Source organism: Triticum dicoccoides, chromosome 1A (assembly GCF_002162155.2).
Source record: "Triticum dicoccoides isolate Atlit2015 ecotype Zavitan chromosome 1A, WEW_v2.0, whole genome shotgun sequence".
In the NCBI taxonomy this organism is placed as follows: Eukaryota; Viridiplantae; Streptophyta; class Magnoliopsida; order Poales; family Poaceae; genus Triticum; species Triticum dicoccoides.
In genome coordinates, this window is record NC_041380.1 from 225,175,366 (window position 1) to 225,199,518 (window position 24,153).

Here is a 24,153-nt window from a genome sequence, read left to right on the forward strand (position 1 = left end):
ATATAATCCTCACATAAGCTCAACGAATACACGAACCAACCCCGTCTACAAGCATAGCAAAACTACAACTTCCACGATTTGCAAAGACGGGAAGATAGCTCAACAACATAGCAAAATAATATAGTAATCCTATACATGCATATATTCAAGGTGTTATATAACTACATGCATAGAAAACAATAGGTAAAGGATGATCAAGGTGTAACTTGCCTTGGTTCTGGTTCAAAAAGTCACACTCCTAACAATAGCTCGCGTCGCACTCCGGACAATCTACACGTTTCACACAATTCAACAAATCAATCACTAGAATACGAATAGAACCAAAACAAAACCAATAGCAACAAAATCATTTTTAAAACTCAAAAACAGAAGCTTAGCAGCACCTAAATTGCACAACGGTCACAATGCAAAAAGAATCACTCGATTCTGATAAACGGTTTGAAAGTTACGGCCTCCGGAAGATTTGATTCAAATTCAAACGAATTCAAATTTGAACAGGGCAAACATGCGCAAAGTTGGTACTGTGATAATGTCCCGATTTTTGTGAGTGCATAGGAAAAAGAGTTACCTAAATTGGATATATATAATAAAAGATATAGCTAGTTGAATTTTGGATGAAAATCTGTGAAAAACAAAAAGAAACAGAAATCCCCTGGTCCTGTAGCGAACTCCTGTGGTGTTCCTGTAGCGAACTGCCACGTGGCAGGGGCCTATTGGCTGAAAACCTCCTGTGCGCGCGTGCTCACCGTGTACAGAGGAAAACGGCGGCGGCGGTCGGCGTCGGCGGTGGCGCTCCTCTAGCGACTATCCGGCGAGGAGGAAGTGACAGGAGGATGCGGCGGTGAGTGGTGGAGATGGTGGTGGTGTTCAACGGCGACGGGGCTCCCTCGAGCGGTGGTGGTGAGCTCCTGAACTCCGGCGTGCTCCGGCGAAGTCGGGCGTCGGTGGCGGCGTCGTCCTGGTGCGCTGCAGGTTAACCCGAGGTGTCAAACGAGTGCAGCGTCGAGAGGGGGTTCGAACGGTGACAAGTGGAGCGGCCGGGTGTCCTTATGGCAATGGATTCGGACGGTCAACGACGGCGGCGGCTGAAGCTCCTCGGTGAGATCCAATTTGCCCAACAGAGGCGTGCAGACGACGGAAATGATCGGAAAGAGGCTTCGGGGGTGCGGGGCAAACCCTTACACGTCCAGGGAGTCCTAGGGGAGCACCAGGTCGACTAGGGGGCGAGATCGATCCGGCTCGCGCTCGGGTGTGCGAGCGATGCGGCTGCGCACGTGTTCGTCCGACCGGAGGAAGGGGATGGGGAGCGGGGCCCGCTGGTCAGCGGCTAGGGCGAGGTGGATCGGGCGCGGGCGAGCGATGCGGGTCAGGTGCGGCTGTGCGGGGCGTACCGCTTCGCTGGGAAGGTGGGCTGCGGGGTGTGCTGCTGCTGCGCTGGCTGGCTAGGCCGTGGGGTGTGTTGCTGCTGCGCTGGGTGGCTGGGCCGCGGGGTGTGCTGCTGCTGCGCTGGCTGGCTGGGCCGCGGCGATGGGCCGGTTGGCTGGCCGGCTGGCTGGCCCTTTTTTTATAAAGACAACAGCAGGGCAAAATAAATAAAATAAAATACACAGTATAAATTCTAAATAAAAACACCTAGACACACAGTAAAAATAACTCTACAACTATAAAATACAGGAACACTAGTTCCAACACTAATGCAATTTTAGAAATTCATTTTGATGCAAAAGGCCACACAAACAGTAAAATAACACACAATTAAAATACTTTGAAGATCACAAAAATTACCAGAACATATCAGATGAACTGGAAACAATATTCTGCACATTATGAACATTTTAAACAGGGGAGAAGTCATGTTATCTCCACTCCAACAAATTGCCTTTAGTTGCATAATGAAGAGAATATTCCAAAAAAGAAAATAATGCATGGAAAAATATGAGATGCATATGAATGATCTATTAACATCCAAATTGGGAAAATTGGGATGTTACAAACCTACCCCCCTTAAGATGAATCTCGCCCTCGAGATTCTGGCTGGCTAGCAAATAGGTGTGGGTGATCCTGCCTGAGATCTTCCTCTTGTTCCCAGGTAGCTTCCTCTTTTGTGTGATGATCCCACTGAACCTTGCATAACTTAATTATCTTGGTGCGAGTAACTCTCTCTGCTGTCTCCAGAATCTTAATAGGCTTCTCCTCATATGTCAAATCACTCTCCAACTGAATTGCCTCAAGTGGCACTGTGTCCCCCAATGGAACATCCATCATCTCTGCATGGCACTTCTTCAACTGAGATACATGAAACACATTATGAACTCCTGACAAGGATTCTGGCAACTCCAGCTGATAAGCTACCTCTCCTCTACGCTCCAAGATCTTGTAAGGCCCCACAAAACGTGGTGCTAACTTACTTTTGATTCCAAACCTCTTAATTCCACGAAGTGGTGAAACTCTAAGATATGCACGATCTCTTACCTCATATGTCACCTCCTTACGTTTTGCATCTGCATAACTCTTCTGCCTAGACTGTGCTATCTTCAACCTGTCATGAACCAACTTGACCTTCTCCTCAGCATCTTTGATCAAGTCTGGTCCAAATAACTGACGTTCTCCAACCTCATCCCACATCAACGGTGTCCTGCACTTCCTACCATACAATACCTCAAATGGTGCCATCTTCAGACTAGCCTGGTAACTGTTATTATATGAGAACTCTGCATAAGGTAAATTATCATCCCAACTGGACCCATAGTCCAAAGCATAATCTCTCAACATATCCTCCAAAATCTGATTTACCCTCTCTGTCTGCCCATCTGTCTGTGGATGGAAAGCAGTACTGAACTCCAGCCTGGTGCCCAAGGATTCATGCAACTGACGCCAAAATTTGGATGTGAACTGAGTACCTCTATCAGACACTACCTTCCTTGGAACTCCATGCAGACAAATAGTCTTAGACATATAAATCTTTGCTAGCTGAGCACTGGTATAAGTAGTCTTTACCGGGATGAAGTGAGCAACTTTAGTCAAACGATCAACAACTACCCAAATAGAATCATAACCTGATCGAGTCCTGGGTAGACCTGTAATGAAATCCATACCAATCTCATCCCACTTCCAATCAGGTATAGGCAATGGCTGTAACAAACCTGCTGGTCTCTGATGTTCTGCTTTAACTCTGTGGTACACATCACATGTTGCAATATATCTAGCAATTTCCCTCTTCATGCTAGGCCACCAAAATCTTTCCCTCAAATCCAAATACATCTTAGTATTACCTGGGTGAATAGAACAAGGTGAATCATGCGCCTCTTGAAGAATCAACTTCCTGATATCTACATCTTGAGGTACACAAATACGCTTCTCAAACCATATGGCCCCATGTTCATCCTCATGGAAACCTTCTGCCTTACCTTTAACCATGTTCTCTTTTATCTCAGCAATCTCCTTGTCATTCTTTTGAGCTTCTCTGATCCTATCAAGAAAAGTAGGCTTTACCTCCAGTGTTGCTAAATATCCCTTAGGAACCATCTCCAATCTGAGATTCCTAAACTGTTCACATAACTCGGGTGGCATATTATCAATATTAATTGCATTAGCATGGCTCCTATGACTCAATGCATCAACAACAACATTAGCCTTACCAGGATGATACTGCACATTCAAATCATAATCCTTAATAAGCTCCAACCATCTCCTCTGCCTGAGGTTCAAATCCTTCTGATTAAAAATATACTTCAAGCTCTTATGATCAGTAAATATATCATAATGATTACCAATAAGATATGCCCTCCAAGTTTTCAATGCATGCACAACTGAGGCTAACTCCAAATCATGTGTAGGATAATTAAGCTCATGATTCTTAAACTGACGTGAAGCATAAGAAACAACTTTACCTTCCTGCATCAAAACACTCCCAAGTCCTTGACGAGAAGCATCACAATATACCTGGAAGTCCTTATGTATGTCTGGCAGAGTTAAAACTAGTGCCGTAACCAAACACTGCTTCAATTCCTGAAAGCTGGCTTCACATTCATCAGTCCAAACAAACTTCTTCTCCTTCTTCAATAATTCAATCATAGGCTTTGCAATTTTGGAAAAGTTCTCAATAAACCTCCTGTAATAACCTGCAAGGCCCAAAAAGCTGCGAATCTCTCCAACTGACGTGGGTGTCTCCCACTCTGTAACTGCAGCAACCTTAGATGGATCAACTGCAACTCCATTACCTGACACAACATGTCCAAGGAATGCTACCTCATCCAGCCAAAACTCACATTTGCTGAACTTGGCATACAACTGATGTTCCCTCAATTTCTCCAATACCAAACGCAAATGCACCTCATGCTCTTGCTTATTCTTGGAGAACACCAATATATCATCAATGAAAACAACCACAAATTTATCCAAGAACTCCATAAACACCTTGTTCATCATATTCATGAAGTATGCAGGGGCGTTAGTCAATCCAAATGACATAACAGTATATTCATACAACCCATACCTCGTAGTAAAAGCAGTCTTTGGAATATCTTGCTCACGAATCTTCAATTGATGATAACCAGAACGAAGGTCAATCTTAGAAAACACAATAGCTCCCCCAACTGGTCAAATAGATCATTTATCATAGGCAAAGGATACTTATTCTTAATGGTTACCTCATTCAGAGAATGATAATCAACACACATCCTCAAGGTCCCATCCTTCTTCTCCATAAACAAAACTGGGGCTCCTCAAGGTGATGAACTTGGGCGAATAAATCCTTGCGCCTGCAATTCTCTTATCTGCTTCTTCAGTTCCTCCAACTCTTGAGGAGGCATTCTATACGGTCTCTTTGCAATAGGTCCAGTGCCCGGTATTAAATCAATAAGAAACTCAATATCTCTATCTGGTGGCATACTTGGCAACTCCTCTGGAAACACATCCAGATAATCTCTCACAACTGGCACCTCTTCCAGGCTACCCCCCTTAAGAGAGTTCACCTGCACATGATTACGCTTATACTTACACACATATTTGATCCTCTTCCCTCCTGGTGAACTAAGAGTAATAGATCGACTGGCACAATAAATATGGCATTTATATAACTGCAACCAATCCATACACAAAATAATATCCAGACCTTGTGACTTCAATATAATCAAATCCGTAGGAAAATCATGCTTTCCAATAGACAAAGTCAACTGATGGCAACCAACACCTGCTATCATCTCAGCCCCTGGGGAACTCACTCTAATAGGCATACTAAGTGTTTTGGTTGGCAATCCATGTTTATCAACAAATACCCTCGAAATAAATGAATGCGATGCACCAGTATCAAAAAGAACAAGTGCAGGTACTGAATTAATCAAGAACTTACCAATCACTGCATCAGGTTCATTATAGACTTCCTCAACATTAACATGGTTGACATGACCCTTTTGGAAGGGGTTTGGCTTGCTGACTCCTGAATCCCCATTACCGTTCTTGTTCCCTGGACAAGCATTGGAGTAGTGGTCCATCTGCCTACACTTATAGCATTGAACCTGGCTAATATCCCTCTACACAGGCATACTCTGGTGGCTCTGGTTATTATTCCCTCCATTACCATTACCATTACCTCTACGATTGCCATTGTTACTCTTGTGTCCATTGTGATGATGGTGGCCATTATGGTTCTGGCCATTCCCTTCATGATGTGATGAGGACATCAATACCATTGTTACACCCACAGCCCCTACTGTTACATATACTGGACCAATTACTAGAGCTCGCGCACGCCAATTAAATTACCAGGTACTTTCGTTTCTTGGTAATGATTCTAATGTTCATGAGATTATGATGCTGCCTAAATTGGATACAGTTGTTTTGCTTACAAATGAAGGGCCTAGCTTGGAGAAGGATGAACATTGGAGCAAGAACACGCATGGAGTTGATGGCATGCGCAAGGGGGTCAAGAACGGAGTTACAAGTAATGATTTCAGGACTTTGAAGCCGCCATAAGGAGTGCATGAAGCCTTGGACGAAATATACAAGATGCCACTTCATAATATTCGTCCATAGGCTATTCTAGGTGCTGCGTCACCTTATTAATGGGCCAGGCCCATGTAATTTCGAAATACTTAAGTATAGGCTATTTTTAGAGTCCGTATGTGTGGGAAAACAAGAGTTAGGGTTGGTTTCGGACCCCACCCTCAAGGGCCACGAAATTCCCCCCTCTTCTTCCATATATACAGCCCTTAGGGCGTCGTTTAGACTTTGGGTTTTGTTTAGATTAAAAGTTCGCCATAGCTGCAACTTCGCGTACTTCGTTTGTGTCCAACGACCAGACCAAGACGTCACAGAACCCCGCCTTGATCAATAAAGCTTTCATCTTATATTCGCAATATCCCGATTGCAATCTCAGTTTCTTGCTTGTTCTTCGTTTGCTCGCAGGAAACAGACCCTCGTGGTCAGGTTGATCGTGCTCCGGCGTGGTCAATAACCCTCGGAAGTTGGTTTAGCGATTGCTAAGGCGCGACGTCACGCACGTTCGTAGTCGGATCGTCAAGGTCGACTCCCACAGAAAACGATAGCCACCATCTCATCGAAACATCAGGACACCTTAGCCTCTATCATGATGATTATGTCCATTACCTCCATGATGATTATGCCCATTACCTCCATTACCATCATATGAAGTGCGTGGCTTCTGCCGTGGTCCTGAATTATACCTGTTATTATTGTTGTACTTCCTCTTGCGATTCTCTATGGCATGTTGCTTTCCCTCCAGCACAATAGCCTTATCAATCAAATCCTGGCAATTCCTAAAAGTGGCCACTGTCAACTGAAGGCTCAACTCATCATTAAGGCCCTCCAAGAATTTCTCTTGCCTAGCTGCATCAGTGTTAACATCATTAGGAGCATAACGTGCAAGATTATTAAATTCCTCCACATACGCATTAACTGTGCGACCTCCCTGGCGCAAACTGCGAAACTCCTTCTTTTTCAGACTCATAGCACTAGCAGACACATGTGCAGCACGGAAAGCATCCTGAAACCGAGGCCATGTGATAGTAGCAATGGGATAAGTGACCAAGTAGTTGTCCCACCAAGCTGCAGCAGGACCCTCCAACAAATGTGAGGCAAACCTCACCCTCTCTGCATCAGTGCATCCAACCGTCTCCAGGTTCCTATTGACTGCATGGAGCCAGTCATCAACCACAATAGGTTCAGGGGAACCGGAGAACCTCTGAGGATTGAACCTCAAGAACCTGGTAAGCATATCCACAGGTGGCGGTGGCGGCGGATTGTTGTTGTTATTGTTGTTGTTCTGGTTCTGAGTAAGCAACTGGATCAACTGGGCCTGTCCCTCAATAACCTGCTGTATGTATGGTGGTACTCCATTGCCATTGTTGTCTCCTCCTGCAGTATTGCGTCTAGTATCACGCCTCAGCGGCATCTGGTGGGCAAGCATAGAAGAGTTATAGATATAATAGGGCCAAAGACTATGTATATATAAATATATTCTACCCATATGCATATTATGATCAAGCCAACAAAACACAACAACGAATAACACCAACAAACAAACAACAAACAATATGGTAATATTTTATATATATATATATAGTCGCATAATTTCGACACTAAGCAATTTAACAAACAACTATCAATCAAGCAAACAATCCAGTATCTTCATACCACGAAAGTGGGCATAATCAGATATGCTAACACGATTACGTTGTAATATAAAACAAACATGAATGGTGGTCTCAGCACTAGTTCCTACTTAACTGTTCAAGATACTTGAGGGAGTTAACTAATAAACAGCAAGAAGTATAACTAGCTGATAAAATAATTTTCACTCCTATGGCTTTTCTAATCCATTTTCTAGGGTCACGTCCTACAGTCAACACACTGCTCTGATACCATCTGTAACGACCAAACCTCGAAGGATTTGAGTCTCTGTGCTTACCGTGCTAGTCCCTGGATCGAACTCGCTAGCACACACAGTATAGATGAATACCAGAATATCAAGTGCATCATTTATTACAACGTATGATCCAGAATATATAAAATAAAACAATCTGCATAGCACTTGGCTAGCTCTATTCAATCAAACATCGGAAAGTAGCAGAAAATAACGATGAGTCCCATCATAGCCCACTGGCGATGCTGAGTGCAGACTCGTGACCTTAACGGTACCTTACTCTTCGTCTGAATATCCTGCACCATGAGATGTTGCAGCCATATAGGTCAATACTTGGAATGTATTGGCAAGTTACACAGGAGTAATAATAAAGCAGACCTACATGTATATGCATAGTACAACAAAGGAAGGCTTGATGGTTTATTTTTGCAGAAAGCTGATTTTATCCTCATAACTACCTAACAGTCAAATTTTTATTAGTTCTTTTATTACTACAATTAAATGCACAAGGTTGAGTTGGCAAAATCAACTCCAACCTACCCTTTTATTAGGTTGCCCACAAATATTATCAAGTGTCACATCTGTCAAGATCATCCAACAACTGTAATGGCATAGTGGCTCAAAGTTGCCCATAACCGGGGGCACGACTAATCATGATTAGTTTTAATACTCTGCAGAGTTTAGTACGCTTTACCCACTGGACCCAACTTGAAGATTGAGACGAAGTCTTTCAGAAGCAGTTCCCTAGTCCCAACAGGAGGCCCATCCCAACTATTATATCTACATCTGCTGGCACATCCGGGTAAGGGTCCCACAACTGATCAACTAACCCAGAGCTCATTTAGCCAGTGGTCGCACATGGAAGCTACTAGTCACTAAGTTTGTCTGATCTTTTTGAGCCTGGGCGTCCGTCCGCTTACATTCAGAGGGTATAAACCATGATGTTCTTGAAACCACCCTAGCAATACCACTTCCGCCCAGAGGTGAATCAAATTCTGAGTTACTACTCAAATTATTATATATATAATCCTCACATAAGCTCAATGAATACACGAACCAACCCCGTCTACAAGCATAGCAAAACTACAACTACCACGATTTGCAAAGACGGGAAGATAGCTCAACAGCATAGCAAAATAATATAGTAATCCTATACATGCATATATTCAAGGTGTTATATAACTACATGCATAGAAAACAATAGGTAAAGGATGATCAAGGTGTAACTTGCCTTGGTTCTGGTTCAAAAAGTCACACTCCTGACAATAGCTCACGTCGCACTCCGGACAATCTACACGTTTCACACAATTCAACAAATCAATCACCGGAACACGAATAGAACCAAAACAAAACCAACAGCAACAAAACCATTTTTAAAACTCAAAAACAGAAGCTTAGCAGCACCTAAATTGCACAACGGTCACAATGCAAAAAGAATCACTCGATTCCGATAAACGGTTTGAAAGTTACGGCCTCCGAAAGATTTGATTCAAATTCAAACGAATTCAAATTTGAACAGTGCAAACATGCGCAAAGTTGGTACTGTGATAATGTGCCAATTTTTGTGAGTGCACAGGAAAAAGAATTACTAAATTGGATAAATATAATAAAAGATATAGCTAGTTGAATTTTGGATGAAAATCTGTGAAAAACAAAAAGAAACAGAAATCCCCTGGTCCTGTAGCGAACTCCTGTGCTGTTCATGTAGCGAACTGCCACGTGGCAGGGGCCTATTGATAGAGGCAAAGGTGTCCCGTCTTTCGGTGAGATGATGGATATCGCTTTGGTGGAAGTCGACTTTGATGATCCGACTACGAACGTGCGAGGACGTCGCGCCTTAGCAATCGCTAAACCAACTCCGAGAGGTTATTGACCACGCCGGAGCACGATCAACCTGACCACGAGGGTCTGTTTCCTGCGAGCAAACGAAGAACAAGCAAGAAACTGAGATTGCAATCTGGATATTGCGAATATAAGATGAAAGCTTTATTGATCAAGGTGGGGTTCTGTGACGCCTTTGTCTGGCCGTTGAACACAAACGAAGTACGCGAAGTTGCAGCTATGGCGAACTTTTAATCTAAACAAAACCCAAAGTCTAAACGATGCCCTAAGGGCTGTATATATGGAGGAAGAGGGGGGGAATTTCGTGGCCCTTGGTGGAGGGGTCCGAAATCAACCCTATCTCTTGTTTCCCCACACATCCGGACTCTAAAAATAGCCTATACTTATGTATTTCGAAATTACATGGGCCTGGCCCAATAATAAGGTGACGCAGCACCTAAAATAGCCTCGGGACGAAATTTATGAAGTGGCATCTTGTATATTTCGTCCAAGGCTTCATGCACCCATTATGGTGGCTTCAAAGTACTGAAATCATCACTTGTAACTCCGTTCTTGTTCCAATGTTCATCCTTCTCCAAGCTAGGCCCTTCATTTGTAAGCAAAACAAATGTATCCGATTTAGGCAGCATCATATTCTCATGAACATTAGAATCATTACCAAGAAACGAAAGTACCTGGTAATTTAGTTGGCGTGCACGAGCTCTAGTAATTGGTCCAGTATGTATAGCAGCAGGGGCCGTGGGTGTAACAATTGTATTGATGTCCTCATCATACTCCCCTTCTTGAAATGAAGTCGTCCTCGATGGAAGTTCATCTTCCTCACCCAAATAAGGCTTCAAATCTGCAATGTTAAAAGTGGGACTAACACCAAAATCTGCAGGCAGCTCAAGTTTATATGCATTATCATTTATTTTCTCTAACACCTTAAAGGGACCGTCAGCACGTGGCATTAGCTTTGATTTGCGCAAATCAGGAAATCTATCCTTACGCAAATGTAACCAAACAAGATCTCCAGGTGCAAACACAACATGTTTTCTACCCTTATCTCCAGCAAGTTTATATTTAGCATTCATACGCTCAATGTTTTCCTTAGTTAACTCATGCATTTTTAAAATCAATTCAGCACGTTGTTTAGCATCAAAATTAACCTTCTCCGAAGATGGAAGAGGCAACAAATCAATAGGTGCACGAGGTAGGAAACCATACACAACTTCAAAAGGGCACATCTTAGTAGTAGAATGCAATGAACGATTATAAGCAAATTCAATATGAGGCAAGCATTCCTCCCACATTTTCTTATTATTCTTCAAAACAGCCCTAAGCATAGTAGACAACGTTCTATTGACTACTTCAGTTTGTCCATCAGTTTGGGGGTGACAAGTAGTACTAAAAAGCAGTTTAGTCCCCAACTTAGCCCATAAACATCTCCAAAAGTGATAGAGGCTGAGGTGTCCCGTCTTTCGATGAGATGGTGGATTTCGCTTTGTGGAAGTCGACTTTGACGATCCGACTACGAACGTGCGAGGACGTCGCGCCTTAGCAATCGCTAAACCAACTCCGAGAGGTTATTGACCACGCCGGAGCACGATCAACCTGACCACGAGGGTCTGTTTCCTGCGAGCATACGAAGAACAAGCAAGAAACTAAGATTGCAATCTGGATATTGCGAATATAAGATGAAAGCTTTATTGATCAAGGTGGGGTTCTGTGACGCCTTTGTCTGGTCGTTGAACACAAACGAAGTACGCGAAGTTGCAGCTATGGCGAACTTTTAATCTAAACAAAACCCAAAGTCTAAACGATGCCCTAAGGGCTGTATATATGGAGGAAGAGGGGGGGAATTTCGTGGCCCTTGGTGGAGGGGTCCGAAATCAACCCTATCTCTTGTTTCCCCACACATACGGACTCTAAAAATAGCCTATACTTATGTATTTCGAAATTACATGGGCCTGGCCCAATAATAAGGTGACGCAGCACCTAAAATAGCCTCGGGACGAAATTTATGAAGTGGCATCTTGTATATTTCGTCCAAGGCTTCATGCACCCATTATGGTGGCTTCAAAGTCCTGAAATCATCACTTGTAACTCCGTTCTTGTTTCCCTTGCTTATGCCATCATCTCCATGCTTGTTCTTGCTCCAATGTTCATCCTTCTCCAAGCTAGGCCCTTCATTTGTAAGCAAAACAAATGTATCCAATTTAGGCAGCATCATATTCTCATAAACATTAGAATCATTACCAAGAAACGAAAGTACCTGGTAATTTAGTTGGCGTGCACGAGCTCTAGTAATTGGTCCAGTATGTATAGCAGCAGGGGCTGTGGGTGTAACAATTGTATTGATGTCCTCATCATCCTCCCCTTCTTGAAATGAAGTCGTCCTCGACGGAAGTTCATCTTCCTCACCCAAATAAGGCTTCAAATCTGCAATGTTAAAAGTGGGACTAACCCCAAAATCTGCAGGCAGCTCAAGTTTATATGCATTATCATTTATTTTCTCTAACACCTTAAAGGGACCATCAGCACGTGGCATTAACTTTGATTTGCGCAAATCAGGAAATATATCCTTACGCAAATGTAACCAAACAAGATCTCCAGGTGCAAACACAACATGTTTTCTACCCTTATCTCCAGCAAGCTTATATTTAGCATTCATGCGCTCAATGTTTTCCTTAGTTAACTCATGCATTTTTAAAATCAATTCAGCACGTTGTTTAGCATCAAAATTAACCTTCTCCGAAGATGGAAGAGGCAACAAATCAATAGGTGCACGAGGTAGGAAACCATACACAACTTCAAAAGGGCACATCTTAGTAGTAGAATGCAATGAACGATTATAAGCAAATTCAATATGAGGCAAGCATTCCTCCCACATTTTCTTATTATTCTTCAAAACAGCCCTAAGCATAGTAGACAACGTTCTATTGACTACTTCAGTTTGTCCATCAGTTTGGGGGTGACAAGTAGTACTAAAAAGCAGTTTAGTCCCCAACTTAGCCCATAAACATCTCCAAAAGTGGCTAAGAAATTTAGTATCACGATCTGAAACAATAGTATTTGGCACACCATGCAAGCAAATAATTTCACGAAAGAACAAATCAGCAACATTAACAGCATCATCGCTTTTATGACATGGTATAAAGTGTGCCATTTTCGAGAATCTATCCACGACAACAAATATGCTATCTGATGAGGACATCAATACAATTGTTACACCCACAGCCCCTGCTGCTATACATACTGGACCAATTACTAGAGCTCGTGCACGCCAACTAAATTACCAGGTACTTTCGTTTCTTGGTAATGATTCTAATGTTCATGAGAATATGATGCTGCCTAAATTGGATACATTTGTTTTGCTTACAAATGAAGGGCCTAGCTTGGAGAAGGATGAACATTGGAGCAAGAACAAGCATGGAGATGATGGCATGCGCAAGGGAAACAAGAACGGAGTTACAAGTGATGATTTCAGGACTTTGAAGCCACCATAATGGGTGCATGAAGCCTTGGACGAAATATACAAGATGCCACTTCATAAATTTCGTCCCGAGGCTATTTTAGGTGCCGCGTCACCTTATTATTGGGCCAGGCCCATGTAATTTCGAAATACATAAGTATAGGCTATTTTTAGAGTCCGTATGTGTGGGGAAACAAGAGATAGGGTTGATTTCGGACCCCTCCACCAAGGGCCACGAAATTTCCCCCCTCTTCCTCCATATATACAGCCCTTAGGGCATCGTTTAGACTTTGGGTTTTGTTTAGATTAAAAGTTCGCCATAGCTGCAACTTCGCGTACTTCGTTTGTGTTCAACGACCAGACAAAGGCGTCACAGAACCCCACCTTGATCAATAAAGCTTTCATCTTATATTCGCAATATCCAGATTGCAATCTTAGTTTCTTGCTTGTTCTTCGTTTGCTCGCAGGAAACAGACCCTCGTGGTCAGGTTGATCGTGCTCCGGCGTGGTCAATAACCTCTCGGAGTTGGTTTAGCGATTGCTAAGGCGCGACGTCCTCGCACGTTCGTAGTCGGATCGTCAAAGTCGACTTCCACCAAAGCGATATCCATCATCTCATCGAAAGACGGGACACCTTTGCCTCTATCATAATGCCTCTACAATCAACACACATACGTGATGTACCATCCTTTTTCGGCACTAGAATAATAGGAACAGCACAAGGACTAAGGGATTCGCGTATATAACCTTTGTCGAGAAGCTCTTGTACTTGACGCATAATCTCCTTCGTCTCCTCTGGATTGGTACGGTATGGTGCACGGTTTGGCAGTGAAGCACCGGGAATTAAGTCAATCTGATGCTCAATCCCTCGAATAGGCGGTAATCCCGGTGGCACGTCTTGTGGAAAAACGTCAGCGAACTCCTGCAAAATGTTAGTGACAGCAGGAGGCAAAGAGGAAGGCACGTCCTCGAATGAAAATAATGCCTCTTTGCACACAAAAGCATAGCAAACAGATTTGCTGAAATCTAGCTCATCAATATCAGATTTGGTGGCAAATAAACATGCACTTTTCAATTGAATTTCAGAAGCAACACTAGATGGTTTATTATTAGGCTTCATTTGTTGCTCAAAGTCTTTTGCCACAATCTGATTTTCACTCTTATTCTTCTCCTGTTGTGCTTTATTAGCTCTATTAATATCATCTTTCAAAATGGAATCAGGAGTCATAGGAAGCAAAGTAATATTTTTATCCTTATGAACAAGAGTATAGTGATTGTTTCTACCATGGTGTACAGAATTTTTATCAAATTGCCATGGTCTACCAAGTAATAAGGAACATGCTTGCATAGGTACCACATCACAATCAACATAATCAGCATATGTAGAGATACTAAAATGCACACGAACAGTACGTGTTACCTTAACCTTGCCGCTGTTGTTGAACCATTGGATATAGTAAGGATGTGGATGTGGTCTTGTGGTGAGAGAAAGCTTCTCCACCATCTCCATGCTAGCCAAGTTGTTGCAGCTCCCTCCGTCTATTATGACGCGCACAGAACGTTCCTTCACAACTCCCTTGGTATGGAACAAATTGTGCCTCTGATTTTGCTCAGCTTGTGTGACCTGCACACTCAAAACACGTTGAGCAACTAAACATTCATACCTGTCAGCGTCTTCAGGAGCCATGTATTGCGTCTCATGATCAGAATCATCTCCACCATGTTCTTCACATGTAATAAGAGCCAAAGTCTCCTCATCATAGTCACTAGCGGACTCATATCCACCATCCGCGGTAGCAATCATCACACGCGGAGATTTGCATTCTCTCGCATAATGACCTCCTCCCTTACAACGACGACAAATAATATCACTTGTGTGCTGATGAGGACATCAATACAATTGTTACACCCACAGCCCCTGCTGCTATACATACTGGACCAATTACTAGAGCTCGTGCACGCCAACTAAATTACCAGGTACTTTCGTTTCTTGGTAATGATTCTAATGTTCATGAGAATATGATGCTGCCTAAATTGGATACATTTGTTTTGCTTACAAATGAAGGGCCTAGCTTGGAGAAGGATGAACATTGGAGCAAGAACAAGCATGGAGATGATGGCATGCGCAAGGGGAACAAGAACGGAGTTACAAGTGATGATTTCAGGACTTTGAAGCCAGCATAATGGGTGCATGAAGCCTTGGACGAAATATACAAGATGCCACTTCATAAATTTCGTCCCGAGGCTATTTTAGGTGCTGCGTCACCTTATTATTGGGCCAGGCCCATGTAATTTCGAAATACATAAGTATAGGCTATTTTTAGAGTCCGTATGTGTGGGGAAACAAGAGATAGGGTTGATTTCGGACCCCTCCACCAAGGGCCACGAAATTCCCCCCCTCTTCCTCCATATATACAGCCCTTAGGGCATCGTTTAGACTTTGGGTTTTGTTTAGATTAAAAGTTCGCCATAGCTGCAACTTCGCGTACTTCGTTTGTGTTCAACGACCAGACAAAGGCGTCACAGAACCCCACCTTGATCAATAAAGCTTTCATCTTATATTCGCAATATCCAGATTGCAATCTCAGTTTCTTGCTTGTTCTTCGTTTGCTCGCACGAAACAGACCCTCGTGGTCAGGTTGATCGTGCTCCGGCGTGGTCAATAACCTCTCGGAGTTGGTTTAGCGATTGCTAAGGCGCGACGTCCTCGCACGTTCGTAGTCGGATCGTCAAAGTCGACTGCCACCAAAGCGATATCCATCATCTCATCGAAAGACGGGACACCTTTGCCTCTATCAAGTGGTATCAGAGCTCCAGGTTGCTCGGTGAGATTTTACAGTTTTTCGTAGTTTAGATCGAGTCTGTTCTTCATACCTATAGTCCACGAAAAAGCCACAAAAAAAATTAGGGTTAGTTCATCATATCCGAACCAATCTGAGCCTTGCATAATCTTTTTAGGGTTTTGCTTTGTTGAATTTGCGGTTGCATCGTCGTGTCTAGTTGCTGGTCTTAGAGTCTAGTCTTTTAGAGTTTCGAGTTCTGGTCATAAGTTGTCACGCCGCCGCCGCACCATCATCATCGCCCCTGCCATCTACCACCACCGCTCCGAATTCGTATCCATATACCACCACCAATCCGTGCCCATATACCACCACCGATCCATATCCATATACTACCACCGCTACCACCACCGTTGCCATATACCACCACCATATATCCACCACCAATCCGAGTTCTTTGCTTATTAGGTTTGTTTTCGGGATCCATCTAGATTCCGATTCGTGTTTCCTTGCCGGAGTCGGGTAGCCACGCTCCGTTTAGGCCCAAAATTTTTCGAAAACGCATTTTTCGAAAAAATTTCTGGCTATCCTATTTTTAGGTGTTTCTGAGTGTTTTGAGACAGGTGCCATTATAGGAAGTTTTTTTTGACCCGTTTCCAGTTTTTGGGTCCGGACAGTCAAAAAAAAAAATTGGTCAAAAAAATTTCGTGCCCATCCTGTCAGTTTGAGCTAAGAAGAGTTTTGAGACACTCGCCATTATAGTGATTTTTCGCAAAAAAAAAAGCAGCGCAAAAAAAAAGAGCGCAAAAAAAAAGAGCGAAAAAAAAATTCCAGAGTGTGCTTTTCCCTTGTTTACGTGCCGCGCCGTGATTTTGTTAGTGTTCTAGGCTCGCGTCTCTAGCACAGTCTAGCCTAGGACCAGCACAGTACCGTCGTTGAGCGTTTATTCAACTTTGCATCTCTGAATTGATTATTGCTGACCCTTTTTGCTACCATATTATAAGCCTTCCCAGCTCCACATACATCTACGTCGTGCGTTTGACTCTCCCTGGTAATCGCTCTATCCAAGCTGTGAGAGTTTTTGACTACAACGGTTGCCGATCACCGCCTGCTGCTGGGTAAGAACTGGTAAGAATTTGAGATTTGCTTGACGGATTTGTGACACCCACCACCACCACTTGTTCGTAGTCTGTAGGATCATATTCTTGTGTGTTTCTATTGCTGCTAACCATGCCAGGATCACAAGCCGACGAGATTGACTGGGAGAATTTATCGAACAAGGAGCTTCATGATAAGTTTCAGCAAATGATGACTGAACAGGTGCAAGATGTGCTGAACAATTTTGAAGAGGCCATGGAGAAGATCACTGGCTTTGAGAAGACGTTCGAAACAAAGCTCGATAACAAGTTTAATGAATTGCTCGCGCGTCTTCCACCACCACCACCCGCTGCAGCTAACGCACCTCTCCAACAACAACAACAACGACTACCTCCACGTCGCGAGGCATTATTTTCATTCGAGGACGTGCCTTCCTCTTTGCCTCCTGCTGTCACTAACATTTTGCAGGAGTTCGCTGACGTTTTTCCACAAGACGTGCCACCGGGATTACCGCCTATTCGAGGGATTGAGCATCAGATTGACTTAATTCCCGGTGCTTCACTGCCAAACCGTGCACCATACCGTACCAATCCAGAGGAGACGAAGGAGATTATGCGTCAAGTACAAGAGCTTCTCGACAAAGGTTATATACGCGAATCCCTTAGTCCTTGTGCTGTTCCTATTATTCTAGTGCCGAAAAAGGATGGTACATCACGTATGTGTGTTGATTGTAGAGGCATTAATAATATTACTATTCGTTATCGTCATCCTATTCCTAGGCTAGATGATATGCTTGGTGAATTGAGTGGCTCTACAATATTCTCCAAAGTTGATTTGCGTAGTGGCTACCATCAAATTCGTATGAAATTGGGAGATGAATGGAAAACAGCATTTAAAACTAAGTTTGGATTATATGAGTGGTTAGTCATGCCTTTTGGGTTAACTAATGCACCTAGTACTTTCATGAGATTAATGAACGAAGTTTTACGTGCTTTCATTGGACGATTTGTGGTAGTTTACTTTGATGACATATTGATTTATAGCAGATCTTTGGAAGAACATTTGGAACATTTACGTGTTGTTTTTATTGCTCTACGTGATGCACGTTTGTTTGGTAACCTTGGGAAGTGCACCTTTTGCACCGACCGAGTATCTTTTCTTGGCTATGTTGTTACTCCACAGGGAATTGAAGTTGACAAAGCCAAAATTGAAGCTATTCAGAGTTGGCCGCAGCCCAAAACGGTCACACAAGTGAGGAGTTTTCTTGGCCTCGCTGGATTCTATAGGCGTTTTGTGAGAGATTTCAGCACCATTGCTGCACCTCTCAACGAGCTTACAAAGAAGGATGTGCCTTTTGTTTGGGGTACCGCACAGGAAGAAGCCTTCACGGTATTGAAAGATAAGTTGACACATGCTCCTTTACTCCAACTTCCTGATTTTAATAAGACTTTTGAGCTTGAATGTGATGCTAGTGGAATTGGATTAGGAGGTGTGTTATTACAAGATGGCAAACCTGTTGCATACTTTTCTGAAAAATTGAGTGGGCCTAGTCTGAATTATTCTACTTATGATAAAGAATTATATGCTCTTGTTCGGACTTTAGAAACATGGCAACATTATTTATGGCACAAAGAATTTGTTATACATTCTGATCATGAATCTTTGAAACATATTAAAAGTCAAGCTAAACTGAATCGTAGACATGCTAAATGGGTTGAATTCATTGAGACTTTCCCTTATGTCATTAAACACAAGAAGGGAAAAGAAAATGTTATTGCTGATGCATTGTCTCGTCGCTATACTATGCTTTCACAACTTGACTTCAAAATATTTGGTTTGGAGACCATCAAAGATCAATATGTGCATGATGCTGATTTTAAAGATGTAATGCAGAATTGTAAAGAAGGAAGAATGTGGAACAAGTTTGTTGTTAACAATGGATTTGTGTTTCGTGCTAACAAGCTATGCATTCCAGCTAGCTCCGTTCGTCTTTTGTTGTTGCAGGAGGCGCATGGAGGAGGATTAATGGGACACTTTGGCGTGAAGAAGACGGAGGACGTACTTGCTACACATTTCCTTTGGCCAAAGATGAGACGGGATGTTGAGCGTTTTATTGCTCGCTGCACTACATGTCAAAAAGCTAAGTCACGACTCAATCCTCATGGTTTATATATGCCTTTGCCTGTACCTAGTGTTCCTTGGGAGGATATATCTATGGACTTTGTTTTAGGTTTACCTTGAACAAAGAAGGGGAGGGATAGCATATTTGTTGTCGTGGATAGATTCTCGAAAATGGCACACTTTATACCATCTCATAAAAGCGATGATGTTGTTAATGTTGCTGATTTGTTCTTTCGTGAAATTATTCGCTTGCATGGTGTGCCAAATACTATTGTTTCAGATCGTGATACTAAATTTCTTACCCACTTTTGGAGATGTTTATGGGCTAAGTTGGGGACTAAACTGCTTTTTAGTACTACTTGTCACCCCCAAACTGATGGACAAACTGAAGTAGTCAATAGAACATTGTCTACTATGCTTAGGGCTGTTTTGAAGAATAATAAGAAAATGTGGGAGGAATGCTTGCCTCATATTGAATTTGCTTATAATCGTTCATTGCACTCTTGATAGAGGCTAAGGTGTCCCGTCTTTCGATGAGATGATGGATATCGCTTTGGTGGAAGTCGACTTTGACGATCCGACTACGAACGTGCGAGGACGTCGCGCCTTAGCAATCGCTAAACCAACTCCGAGAGGTTATTGACCACGCCGGAGCACGATCAACCTGACCACGAGGGTCTGTTTCCTGCGAGCAAACGAAGAACAAGCAAGAAACTGAGATTGCAATCTGGATATTGCGAATATAAGATAAAAGCTTTATTGATCAAGGTGGGGTTCTGTGACGCCTTTGTCTGGTCGTTGAACACAAACGAAGTACGCGAAGTTGCAGCTATGGCGAACTTTTAATCTAAACAAAACCCAAAGTCTAAACGATGCCCTAAGGGCTGTATATATGGAGGAAGAGGGGGGGATTTCGTGGCCCTTGGTGGAGGGGTCCGAAATCAACCCTATCTCTTGTTTCCCCACACATACGGACTCTAAAAATAGCCTATACTTATGTATTTCGAAATTACATGGGCCTGGCCCAATAATAAGGTGACGCAGCACCTAAAATAGCCTCGGGACGAAATTTATGAAGTGGCATCTTGTATATTTCGTCCAAGGCTTCATGCACCCATTATGGTGGCTTCAAAGTCCTGAAATCATCACTTGTAACTCCGTTCTTGTTCCAATGTTCATCCTTCTCCAAGCTAGGCCCTTCATTTGTAAGCAAAACAAATGTATCCAATTTAGGCAGCATCATATTCTCATGAACATTAGAATCATTACCAAGAAACGAAAGTACCTGGTAATTTAGTTGGCGTGCACGAGCTCTAGTAATTGGTCCAGTATGTATAGCAGCAGGGGCTGTGGGTGTAACAATTGTATTGATGTCCTCATCACCTATTGGCTGAAAACCTCCTGTGCACGCGTGCTCACCGTGTACAGAGGAAAACGGCGGCGGCGGTCGGCGGTGGCAGTGGCGCTCCTCCGGCGACTCTCCGGCGAGGGGGAAGTGACAGGAGGATGCGGCGGTGAGTGGTGGAGGTGGTGGTGGTGTTCAACGGCGACGGGGCTCCCTCGAGCGGCAGCGGCGAGCTCCTGAACTCCGGCGTGCTCCGGTGAAGTCGGGCGTCGGTGGCCACGTCGTCCTGGTACGCTGCAGGTTAACCCGAGGTGTCAAACGAGTGCGGCGTCGAGAGGGGGTTCGAACGGTGACAAGTGGAACGGCCGGGCTTCCTTACGGCGGTGGATTCGGACGGTCAACGACGGCGGCGGCTGAAGCTCCTCGGTGAGATCCAATTCGCCCAACAGAGGCGTGCGGACGACGGAAAGGATCGGAAAGAGGCTTCGGGGGTGCGGGGCAAACCCTTACGTGTCCAGGGAGTCCTAGGGGAGCACCAGGTCGACTAGGGGGCGAGATCGATCCGGCTCGCGCTCGGTGTGCGAGCGGTGCAGCTGCGCGCGTGTTCGTCCGACCGGAGGAAGGGGATGGGAGCGGGGCCCGCTGGTCAGCGGTTGGGGCGAGGTGGATCAGGCGCGGGCGAGCGATGCGGGTCAGGTGCGGCTATGCGGCGCGTACCGCTTCGCTGGGAAGATGGGCTGCGGGGTGTGCTGCTACTGCGCTGGCTAGCTGGGCCGCGGGGTGTGCTGCTGCTGCGCTGGCTGGCTGGGCCGCGGCGATGGGCCGGTTGGCTGGCCGGCTGGCTGGCCCTGTTTTTTTATAAAGACAGCAGCAGGACAAAATAAATAAAATAAAATACACAGTATAAATTCTAAATAAAAATACCTAGACACACAGTAAAAATAGCTCTACAGCTATAAAATACAGGAACACTAGTTCCAACACTAATGCAATTTTAGAAATTCATTTTGATGCAAAAGTCCACACAAACAGTAAAATAACACACAATTAAAATACTTTGAAGATCACAAAAATTACCAGAACATATCAGATGAACTGGAAACAATATTCTGCACATTATGAACATTTTAAACAGGGGAGAAGTCATGTTATCTCCACTCCAACAAATTGCCTTTAGTTGCATAATGAAGAGAATATTCCAGAAAAGCAAATAATGCATGGAAAAATATGAGATGCATATGAATGATCTATTAACATCCAAATTGGGAAAATTGGGATGTTACACTCTCCTCACATGGCAATTGGGGCAACTCGTCACATGTCGTTGTCGGAGAGATGTTGGTGCAAATGTCTCCATGCTCAATCATGTCGTGGTCGTAGCCGTGGATGAAAGCCGAATATGGCACATCATCATTCTCCTCGAAGACCAAAGATAAGGTCTCATGAGCGGTCTCGTAGCTTGACTCGGAGTATGAGTCCAATATGGGCGCCGTCTTCATGTTGTTGAAGAGGTTCGTGCTCGTCGCCATGGTCGAAGGGGATGGCCCTTGCTCGACCTTCTTATTGCCGTCTTGTTGTTGGAGGCCCAAATGATGTGGCACCTCGTAGCTCGTTTCCATGACCGAAGGGAAATTCCCATGCTCGACCATCTCCCTTGAGGGACTTCCAAAGATTGAAGTGTCTCCCTCGCTTGTAGGTGATCGCCTTGGACTTGATGATGTCGAAGTAGGCGTAATCGTGGGAAGTAGGCAAAGATGGTACGTCCAGAGGCGAAGATGCCAAAGTTGTTGTCGAAGTCGCAGCCTTGGGGTTGATGGTGCTGTTGTGAAGAGCCCGTGCGCACGGGGGTGCAGGAGGCCGTGGGCACGGGGGTCCAAGGCCCGTGTGCATGGGGGTGGCAGAGAAGCCAACTCTCGTCCCGAAGGTCGCTCTTCATGGTCTTGGTGGTCGCCTCGAAGATGATGACGATGCCGCGTGGTACTTGCATCGCATGGCCGTAATGAAGACTTGCGACTTGAGCATCTCCGTCGTGAAGAGGACAAAGTTGTAGAAGAGCGATTGACCATCATGGTTCGGATATCGTCTTTGAGGGAACTCAATGATGTGTCGAAGTAGTCCCTTGTACGTTGCTCGGATTGTCGTAGGTCGGTGGCGAAATTGTCTATGCGGTCGCCCAAAGCAAGTTGTTCTTGATGCAAAGCTCGATGTGCGCCAAAGAGTTGCAACTTGGTGACGAAGTTTGTCATGTCTCCATATTGCTCGAGGAAGAGTGGGTTGGTAGAAGTACTCGGCCTATCCATCATGAGAAAGTGGTGGTGAGTAGGAAAAATGAGAGAACAAAACCACAGTTACCTTTTCCAAAGATTGTGGATGTAACAAGTATAATCTCACGATGCTATAATAGGGGAATTGGTACCAGGAATTGTTTCTGACACCTACAAGTAAAAGGTTGTCGGCGTTCTGGGAACGGGGGTCCCCAGACTTTCCTGCCTGCGGCCTGCGGCGTGGCTCAAAGGGGGGGCCCAGCACGACCCGTCTTCACCAACACAAACCCAAGACCCTCGCGAGGGGCCAAGCCTCGCAGGGCGGACGATGCAGAGCTTCCTCAAGCACGGCCTCGTCAGGCTGGCTCACGAGGAGGTGGAGAGATCAAGGCGGGGTACCTCACGAGGTGCCCTGACGCAAGCCATGACGACTCAGGGCGCCAGGCGGGTGCCAGCCCGCGCAGCGTCCTCCTTCCCTCTTTGGTGCAAAGGGGGCAAGCGCAGCCGCGGAGTACCGAGGCATCAGGCAAAGGTTGCCATTTTAGTGCAACGAGACCAAGACCAGGAGGACTATGAGACGGAGGTCACCGTGGAGCCCAAGACGGCGTCATCACCAGAGCTTTGCACAGGCGAAGAGTGCTTTTGTCAGGATAGCTGATACTTGCTGTCCCCCTTCAAATTAGCCCGCCATTGTTGGCTCCCTTCCCGCTCAATATTTGGGGAGAGGACCAGGGCCTCTATAAATAGGACTAGCCACCCCCAGGGTAGGGAGGATCGAGAATCAGCCAACCCAGAAACAAGCTGGGGTCGAAATCAGGGTCGGTCAGTTGGAGGAAATCAGAGAGAGAGAGAGAGAGAGAGAGAGAAAGGTGACTGAACTCCACCGAGCAGTTCATCGCCCCAGCCAAGAACAGACCCTCGCGAGGCTGTTCTCCCTTGTATTGTTCATCATCATCAGCCCAAGAGGCAATCCACCACACCACACACTGGAGTAGGGTATTACACCACAACGGTGGCCCAAACCAGTATAAACCCTGTGTCTCTTGTGTTGTTCTTTCCTGAGTTTAGATCCTAGCATGGCGGAGGGGTGTAGGTAGGTAGGGGGTGAAATCTCCATGCGCACCCCAGTGTTCGAACCTCAAGGGTCTGCCGGAACATGAAATCCGACAAAGGCTTATGGAGGAGCTCGGTTAGGATGGTGGCAAAAATTTCAGGCAAATGTTAGTCAAGATATTGATAAGGTTGAGAAGATTCACGAAAATGCAAGTAAAAACAAATAGATCAAACCCAATGATATCACTAGGAACACACACACGGAAGATAGATGGGATCCGCACAACCAAGGGGTGAGCTCAAAATGTGCAACC